Raw genomic sequence first — 10,083 nt, forward strand, 5'->3', positions numbered from 1 at the left:
GTGTTGTTCAGGAGAAGCCATCAACGAGGCAGCCATCTGAAAGTGACCCAGGCACAGTGAGACCTCATGACACTTTTCCCTATAACGACACTGTTCTGATGATTGGAATGATCCTGGTACTTTTTTTGGTATTAAATTTTGTATAGTTTCTTCAGAACTTATATTAGCCGTAAGTGCTCTCTCTCCAGGTCCTCCTTAAAACGTTTATTTTATAAAACCAACAAAAAAACTTAACAAAAAAAAAAAAACTTTGTATCTTGCACAGTTCTGTTTCTGAGCCAGCGAATAGGCCAGAGCAAATGAGAAGAACACTCCTAGCAGTGGCCTGACAGCATGACTAATCACCAATGAACTTTTATTTTTAATTCTTTTAGTTTTACAAAAGGGAGCTGCACTGCTCTATGATTTCTATTTACTCACGCCAGTTTGTTTTTACAAAAATATGTGTATGGTTTAAAAAAATAATAATAATAAGATGAATGTTAAGCTTTGGTTTAGATGAATGAATGTCAGTGTGTCTGCTGGAACTTGACCAAGCATCTGTGTGCGAGTACATAACCACTGTTAAAAACACTCTTAGTGGAGGCTTTTTAATTATACCTGATGGACTTCAGTGCTGAATCAAACAGAAGTTATTCAGTTACTATGTGATGTATCTGGTTGGCCATTTTTATTGAGATGCAACCGAGACAAGAAACTCATTCTGATGCATTGTGCAATAGAAGCCAGAGACCCTTTCTTCCGTCCACACTGAAGCTTACTGAAACTTAAGACTCCTTTTTTTTTTTTCTTGAAGATTTTTGAATAATTTAACCTTTGAACTCATTTTCCCACCTTGCCTCTGTCTGTCTGGCTTGCTGGCTGTCCGGTATTTGCGTGGAAAGGAGGAACAGTTAATTGTGTTTGGCGTCACTCCATGCAGTTTTAAACTCGGCATGTGTGGGATCAAACAGTCTCCCAGCCACTTCTTCACCAAACAGAAACGGAATCCAGAGCGGAGACACATGGCACGGGAGTCAGGCACAAATACCAAATACAATGGGTTTCTCTTAATGCAGTACAGAATAAGAGACCTTTGCATTTGGTAGAAACATAAAAGACATCTACGTTTTCTATGTCTCTTCTTAAAGGGGTATTATCATAGCACTTATTACAAGAGTTATGCTCCTTCTGTGAAGCCAATAAATCAGATAATGGAGCGTATAGTAAAAAAAAAAAGAAAAACAGCGACAACAAAAACTTCTTATGGCAACTTTTAAATTTTTTTTCTTTGTTTTTGTACCTTACTGGTATTCAAAAAAAATTTACTCGTTTGTCGTCCATCTCTGGTCCAGAAACTTGAGTGCAGAAAAACAAATCAGAATGAAGGGAAGAACAAACTCTACAATCATACAAAACTTGCAATGTATGTTTTTTGTGTCTGTACTTTTCCCCCTCTCTATCAAAGTGAATGTCATTGTTACTCAAATGAAATAGTCAAATGTCTTTATCTGTCTGGAGGAGGCACCTCGATTAGAAAAAGTTGGATGTGTGTGTTAGTGCCTCAATGTGGAAACTGATAGGAGGACGTTTGATTCTCCATCGCAACTTTCTCCGTGCACCTAATACAATGGAATGCAAGAAAGGACAGTAATGACGTCATGATATGGACGTTGGCGTCATCATTTATCATTTGCGTCCATGTTGTAGTAACTTAGGTACGGATCTTCGAATGTCCCCCGTTCCTTCTCTGGATAACATCACACCTCTCATGTGTCCTTACCTACTCATGGTCTTGCATGATCTTTTTCGCTGGAGTTTGAGACGGAATGGAATTGCCAGTGTTGTAAAACATTTTTTCTTTTTTTCACATTCTGTTGGTCTTCATGCAGTGGTCTTTAACTGCCTGCAGTGCTCATATGCAGATACACTTTAAAAGAGGTGCCTCTGTATACCTGTCCTGTGTAACGAATGCAAACGAAGATCGATGGTGTGGGCCATATTTGTTTTGTTTTTGTTGCTGTTAACAGTGTTCTTAGGTCATTTAGATTAGGGCCTCTTGTGTTGATGCTCATGCCTGTAACCTCACCCTGGGTGTCCCACCTCTAACTCAGCTGCTAACATCCTCTTTCTCTTGTGTGGCCTCAGTGAAGCCAACCCTGTTGTCGAGACAAGCCTCACGCACTTGAAAAGCCCTGTCCGAGCAGTGTTTCTATGGACAGACTCTTTCTGCCAATGGCTCTTTAACTACAGCACACGGTATGCTGTCACTATGCAAAGTTAGAGAAGATGGGCACGTAATGTCCGCCCTGTGCCAATCTGTGGCTTTGAAAGAAAGTTGGAAATATCTCACAGTCCTCCCGTAATACTTTCTTACATACTCAAGGCCATTGCCATCCTTGTAAACTTCGAGCCAATTTCATTTTTTGGAGGTCTGTGTGTTAATTCTGCTGAATTTGATAAATCTCATTTCAATACAATCTCAGGGCACGACAAGATGAACTAAATGTATGTTTATTGAAAGTTGATCGTTTTGAAGATTTATCATTTGTAAGTGGTTTTACACATTCAGTGATGTGTATGCAGCTTACAAAGTGTACATTAAAGAAACGCAAGAGGATATTTAACAGTGGGGCAATAAATTTAGGAGGGTGGCTAGTTTGGGTCTGCTGCAGAGCCATCAGTTCATTTATACAGTAAATGGGACCTGCGTATCTTACCTCTCTGCTGCTGGTTGTGTTGAATTCCCCTAATGGTCTCATGTGCCAATATATACATAGATATATGTACAGTACACTGTGGCATCTCTGACTTCACATCTTAAATTCCAATGTGTGTCGTTTTGTTGTAGAGCACTTCTGTTTGGAGGCACTTTGATGATTCTTGTGTGTTTGAGGTGGGGTTGGGTTCGAAAGGGTTGAGGATATTCGTCAGATATATTTGTCACCTCATGCTGATTATTTGTGATAATCTTGTTGCTGTCATTGGAAGAATCCTTTATAACAAGCAAGAACTTTAACAGCATTGGGGATTATGGTGTGCTAATGGCATACAGATAATGAGTAATCCCTGGTACTTTTTTTGAATACCAAAAATGGAATAGCATTTTAATATCTTTTTTATAAAAGTTTGACAAAAACACAATGAAGGAAAAAGATCTTTAATGTTTTAAAAATGCACTTCTTGCTGATATTATCTCCTGTTTGCTGGTCACGTTCTGAAGGTTGACAGCAAGCTGGAGTGCCTTTTGTGTGTGCTGTATTAACTGTTTGTTTGTAAAAATGGGGCCCTGAACTGTACATTTCCATCTCAGATTCAGTTCGTTTTGGGCCTTTATGCTGTATAAACCTTTTTTTTTTTTTGGTTCTTTTGGGAAAAGACATTTCAGCAGAGGTGTCTTAAGATATTAAAGTAATTTTTTTCTGTTTCTGGGTGGGGGGATCACTGCTGCCTGTGTATGTGACTGCCTTGTTCCAAACTCAGTCGCAGCTGACTGACAGTGAACCACAATGTGGCTGAAATTCCAAACAGTCAAACATCACAGGAAGTCTCTGGTGACACCAGCATAGGTAGACTACAACTAAACATTATCCTGTATATAATCATGCTCATTATGTAGAAAAAAATCTGCTATCAGATTTCTGAATCCTTCCCTTTTGAAACTACTGGGTAAAATATAATTTGAATTAAGCAATAGACCTTGATCCTTACAGTGTGTCATCTGAGAGAATTTTCCTAAAGGAAAAAAAAAGAGTGATCATCGATAGATATGAACCAAACACTCTTACTGGAGTAGCATGTTTAAAATTAAATGATACAGGACATACATGCAGTATTTGTGTATACCTTCAATCATTATGTTGAAACCCTTAATTATGAACCGTGTTTTTGTCTCTAGGCAAAGAATGAAAAATCATTAACATATCAAAAGAAATATGTTCACCGATACTTGAATTAAAGTGCGCCAATTGTAAAATGTGAATTTATTTTTTCTTACATTTTTGTTTGGGTCTGACACTTTCAAGGTATTTGATAACATGCTCACAAGATTTAACATTCTTCACGAGAAAGAAAAAAAAAAAGCGATATTAAAAAAAAAAGTTTGAATGTGTTTGAGTGGTTTTGTATGTGCACTCTCTAATCACTGCTTCTCGTCACAGGGCGACTGTCTGCAATTATGATCCATTTACTTAGTATGTTGTACTGTCTGTTATTTGTGTGTGTGTGTGTGTGTGTGTGTGTGTGTGTTTTAAAAATTGTTCCATGGTTACTATCTAGCGTTGCACTGAGTGTCTTTTTTCCCTTGCTCAGCTATACTAAAAAACTGAAAACTGCAGGGGAGATGACAATTCATGTGTTAATGTTTACTCAAGGACTTTATGGATTTATTTTCATCTTAAAATGTTTAAAACCTGTAAAATTGTATCCTCATAGTGGCTTTTATTGTGGATTAATTCCCACAAGAGTTATCATTTTGAAGAGTGTTGCATCCTTTCAATAGCATTATTAAAAAAATAAAATAAAAATATAAAAATACAAAAAAGATTAGAAGATAAAAAGTGAACTTTGGCCATAGTGAGAAAGTTGGTAGAGAAGCAGTTACATTCATGGATGAACAGTAAAGAGAACCAGATGCTAGTTAGTGACATTCTGACTCATTTCAAAAGGTGCCTCTCTTCCATTCTGTGAAATTTTTTTTCTTTTCAAATCTACCTACCGTTTACAAATGGTTGAATTGTCTGAACTTGCAAAAAGAACAAAAAGAAAAGAAATTGATTACAAGAATGCAAGAAAAAAACTTCCATCAAATAAATGTTTTTTTTAAAAAAACCTTTTCAAATGAAGACGTATGCTACTTGCTGAACTCTGGGATTGTTTCAGTGTTGCATTGTATTTTTCTTATTAATTGCATTATTGTTCTTCTTGTTGGTTGAACTGATCCCGAAATGTCTTTAAGTTTTCATTTCTGTAAATGTAACATGATTCTGTCACTGTCTTGCACACTGACAATAGACTTGGATATTTTCTCAGGAAGATTAGGGGTCCAGAGTTCCAGTTCCACTGTTATGATGTTGATTATCATGAGAATTTTACAAATCGGTTAATGAAAGAAGAAAAAAGATGTTGATAGAAATCCAGCTGTAAGCACTGAAGGTTATGGATTTAAAAATGTCTTTTTGAATTTTAATCCGTAGCAGATACACATTTACCAAATATTAGATTTGTAGTGAACCTATGCGTTATATTTCTTGGAGTACTTTCCATTTGAAATACGTTTGTTTGTATCTGTCGCTTTATGTACAAATACAGTTTTGTTTGTTGGTTAGGTTGTGGAAGGATCTACTACTGTTTGATTTTACCTTGCCTGATGTTTCTCAACGAGGTCCAGTAAAAGATGCTTGATATTCCATCCTCTTGTCTTTACTTGTTTTAAAAATTCAGTAGAGGCCTGTATGCAAAGGCCTGAAAATTGTAGATTAGCACAGAACTTGAACTCTTACCAGAATTTCTTACTAGTTTTTGAGTGCAGGATGAAAATACTCCAAGTTAATTCTCTATCTAGGTTTAACACTAGATGCAGAAATAAGATGTTGTGAAAGGATTAAGAATCTATGCACAAGTTTGAGGGGATAGTATGTCCGGACACGCTATTCTTACAAGGATCTTTTTGGTGGGGAGGGGGAGGGGGATTTCTAGTTTCTTTGTATGAGTTTTCATTTTAATCAGCAGAAAGTGTCATCACCATGCTCTGTCTCTCAACCAAGGAGCATCATCAACCAAGCACTGTGGGTTTATGCAAAATCTCTGACATTCTGGTGGTTAAATGGAATGATGGGTTGTGAAAGGGAATTTAACTGTTTCTCTTTATTGTTCAGATATTAAGAACATGACTGTACTGAGATTTAACAATGTTGCTGGCTTTTAAATGTTTTTTTCCCTTACCCTTAAACGGATAGCTGACACAAAAATGAAAATGCTGTCATCATTTACTCACTCTCGGGAGTTTCTTTCTTCTGGTGAACACAGAAGATATTTTGAAAAATGTTGGGAACCAGACAGTTGCTGGAAGCCATTGACTTCCATAGTTCCTTTTTTTTTTCTCACTATACTATAGAGATACCAACACCTACATTCTTCAAAATATCTTCTTCTGTGTTCAACAGAAGAGAGACATTTATACAGGTTTGGAACAACATGAAGGTGAGTAAATGATGATGGCTATTTCATTTTTGTGTGAAATATCCTTTTAATAAATTGTGATCATTGAGGACTTGCACCGAAAAAGTCTTTCCATGTGGTATGGACATTATTTCAGCCTATAAATAATAAACAGCGTTTTTCCTCTTGAACTGTGTTTGTTTTTTTAATTTGTTGTGAGCTAATATTTTATTTACACCAAGTTTAGTCAACATTTGAGTAGATTTTTCTACTCTTTGTAAGTAGTTTATATGCTGGCTGACATGGCAGTCATCTTGAATTTGTAATGAAATGTGAGTTTGGCTATATATTGTATATGGCAATATAATATATTTTGATATTTAAATTAGAGGGTAGCTGTACTTGCATGACCAAAAAATAGTTGGCTTTCTGACTTGACTTTTTAGCAGTCGGACCTGATTAATTTGTGTGAGTAAAGAGAAATGCAATACTGCAACTGGGTTTTTTTTTTTTTTAGTTTTTACAAACGGTCTAGTCACGTCTTTGTGCAAAAGATTTAGGAATGAGGAAAATATTACTGAGCTAATCATGTAGCTGAATGGCACATGCAGAAAGTTAACATGCTTCCTTTGATCATTCTGGTTCAGTTTTGCATTGCCTTAGGCTTAGAACATTCACAAAATAGTAACATGTAAACTCTACCAGAACCTACTGCCAAGGAACAGAGATATAAGCTATATATATATATATATATATATATTTAAAAAGTACTATAAATTTTCTACGTTTTTTCTTAATAACAATTTAAAATATCTCTGTGTTAATTGCTATTTTAATTGTCTTCTGGCTCTTGTGTTGCACTTATACAAATCATACACAAGAAGGCAGTATGGAGTTACATTCATTTTTGTATCTTCACCACAGTCCTTAAGGACAGCATATTTACTTATACTCATCAGGCCTCTTTGAGACCTGTTTGCATAGTATAGTATAAACATTTAGGCCTTTGTTGGTATTCTTTGGACTTTGGACAAGAGATTTCAGTTATGACCATAAATCATATTTACATAAACGAGTGTGAGTAATATACATATTTTAATAATATGATACATTATGGAGGTCTAATAATACAATCTTTTCAAAAAATAAATGTGAAAATCTCAAATTTCTCTCAGGTATCACTTTTTTTGAATATTTTTGGCAATGGTACAGAGAAACTCCCAACACTATAAATGCTTGTGTAGGTGTTTTATGCTATAAATAACTAAGGTCTATAGGTTACCATGGAAATATATCCTCAGGACCAATGCCAGGAGTTACTGTGAGGGAAAACGAGCATGCTAAGTTTGTCGACACCTCTCATTTAAAAAAAAATGTGTTGGATGAGTAGGTGTTTTTTCCATATGCATTTTAAAAGTGGCTAATTATAGAAATTATATAATCCTTGATAGGCTTTTAGCTGACAGACACAAGGCCACAGATAATCACAGCCCTGCAGATATTGAGAACAACACTATGATGGTGATAGTGGTATTATTTAAAAAAAAATTTTTTTTAAAGTTACTTGAATACCCATCTATAAAGTGGACTTACAATCAAGGCATTTAGAAACAGTGGAGATTAGAAGCAGTGCTCACTGATATAGAGAATAACTGTAACTTTGCAGATCTTGTTCATGCACAACGCAGCAACATTATGCACTAAAGGAAGTTGAAAGTGTAAAAAGCATAATAGGACCCTTTTAAATTTGACGCTCCGCAGATGACTAATGGCGCTTTTCCACTGCATGGTACGGCACAGTACGGCTCGGTACGGTTCACTTTTGGGGGGTTTTCCACTGGGTACAGTACCTGGTACCTGGTACTTTTTTTAGTACCACCTCGGTTGGGGTTCCAAGTGAACCGTACTGTTACCAAAACGTGACGTGTAAACTCTGCTGATCACGGATTGGCCGGAGAGAATCGTCACTACCTGCGTCACTGAACTTGCGACACAAACACAAAAGAACCGCTAGATTTAAATCAGCACAGCCAGCGAAGGATCGAACGCAACTGTTTTGAACGAGCGCACCTTTTTTAACAACCAAAAAGTTTTGTTGTCTGTTGCGGAAGAACAGACGTTCCTCTCGTTGATAGCAGAGGAGCGGATCCAGCGAGAGCTTGATGGGGCAACGCGGAATGAAAAAAAAATTTTTAGGAGTCGTGGTAGTAGAGGCGGCGCAACTATAATGACATGTGAATAATCCCACCCACTCTAAAGCAGTACTGAACTGCAGTGGAAACGCAAACCGTGCCGAGCCGAACCGTGCTGTGCCGTACTGAGCCGTGCCGAGCCGAGTCATACGAGTACTGAGCAGCACTGGGACTTTTCACTGTTTGTATCACATTGCTAGTCTTTCTTTGTGGAGTTCCAGTCACACTGTCAGTGTGAGTATTAGTGGTGGGGATATTTTGCAGGTTATATTGTTATACCAGTAGATGGCAACAAGTGACGTTTTGTGTATTATGACTGGGCATTCACACAGGGTGTCGATGTCAACACTTGATGGAGGGTGTGTCTGAAGTTTGGTGCTGATGTGACCATAATAGTGACAATAGCCAATCACATTACCTTTCCATTGTTGCATGAACACGATTGGCTAGCATCTGCGCTAGGTTACTTGCATAAAGACGATCTTATTGGCTGTCCCAAGCAATGCCAGTGATGCGAGGCAACGGACCCACAATTCAATCCGGCAATGCATGACATCACCTATTCAAAGTAAATGAGAAGCATTAACGTTGACGCTCCATGCAAATGCCCCATGAGTGAGTCATTGAATAATTTGCTCAGCCAATTTGTTCAAAATCTCATTAATTCAGAAAGAAAACACTGCTAATGTGGGTTTCTTGACACACAACTGTTGATTCCGTGCTGGCTTTGGATAGAACTATTTTTGCTGTGGAAGAAAAATAGACTAAAACTGTGTAAGGAAAACGTCTCAGGTTACTTATGTAACCATGGTTCCCTGAGAAGGGAACGAGACACTGCATCCTCTAGGGGTCGCTATGGGTAGCGCCTTCAATGTGACTGATGTCTGAAGCATAAATCTAAACACGACAATGATATTGGCCGGCGACAGCCTATGACGTCACTACCGGCGCGACCACAGTATAAAAGGGCACCGGTAGAACACGTCATCCGCTTCTTCATCTGAAGCTTACGTCCGAAGCATGGCGAAGAAACTAGAGGATGCAGTGTCTCGTTCCCTTCTCAGGGAACCATGGTTACATACATAACCTGCGACGTTCCCTTCTGAGGGAACTTTGAAAGGAGCTGCCCCTAGGACGTTTGACGGCTGTCAGTGACATAACCTGCACCGGCCAAAGGCTTGAGCTGTGCACCAAACTTACCTGTAAGGGCTGGCTTGTATAAAGCCCGAGCCCAGGGCAAAGCTCAAGCTTGGAGTCAAAAATAACCATGGATTCCTTTAAGGGGATAAGGCAGATTATCAGGGCTGCTTACAAACCCATATCCTGGCCTGTCAAACAGAGACTACCTCCTGATCTAAGAAAGCGATACCGAGGATATCAAGATACCCAGGGAAACTTAGTAGTAACACCCTGTCTAGAAAGTGAATATGCGGAGAGTGGGGCCCAAGGTAACCGGGGCCAGAGCCACTTAGAGAAAGGAGACAAGGCAACAACGCGTCACCCCTACCATAAAGGCTTTTAAGAAGGTGCACAAAGGCTGGCGTGTGCACCTGCCATGCATATTGACTTAGAAAGTGCACATAGAACTAGAACTAGTTACAGCGCGTAACCCTTACCATACAGGATTTTAGAAAGTGCGCAAAATTCCTAGCGTGCACACTTACCACAATGTGGACTTTAGAAAGTGCACAGAAGCTGAGCGTGTGCACTTACCATAGCATGGATTTAGAAACAACGTTACTAAAGGGTAACC

Source organism: Sinocyclocheilus rhinocerous, unplaced genomic scaffold, assembly GCF_001515625.1.
Source record: "Sinocyclocheilus rhinocerous isolate Xijiao unplaced genomic scaffold, SAMN03320098_v1.1 scaffold4035, whole genome shotgun sequence".
Lineage (NCBI taxonomy): Eukaryota > Metazoa > Chordata > Actinopteri > Cypriniformes > Cyprinidae > Sinocyclocheilus > Sinocyclocheilus rhinocerous.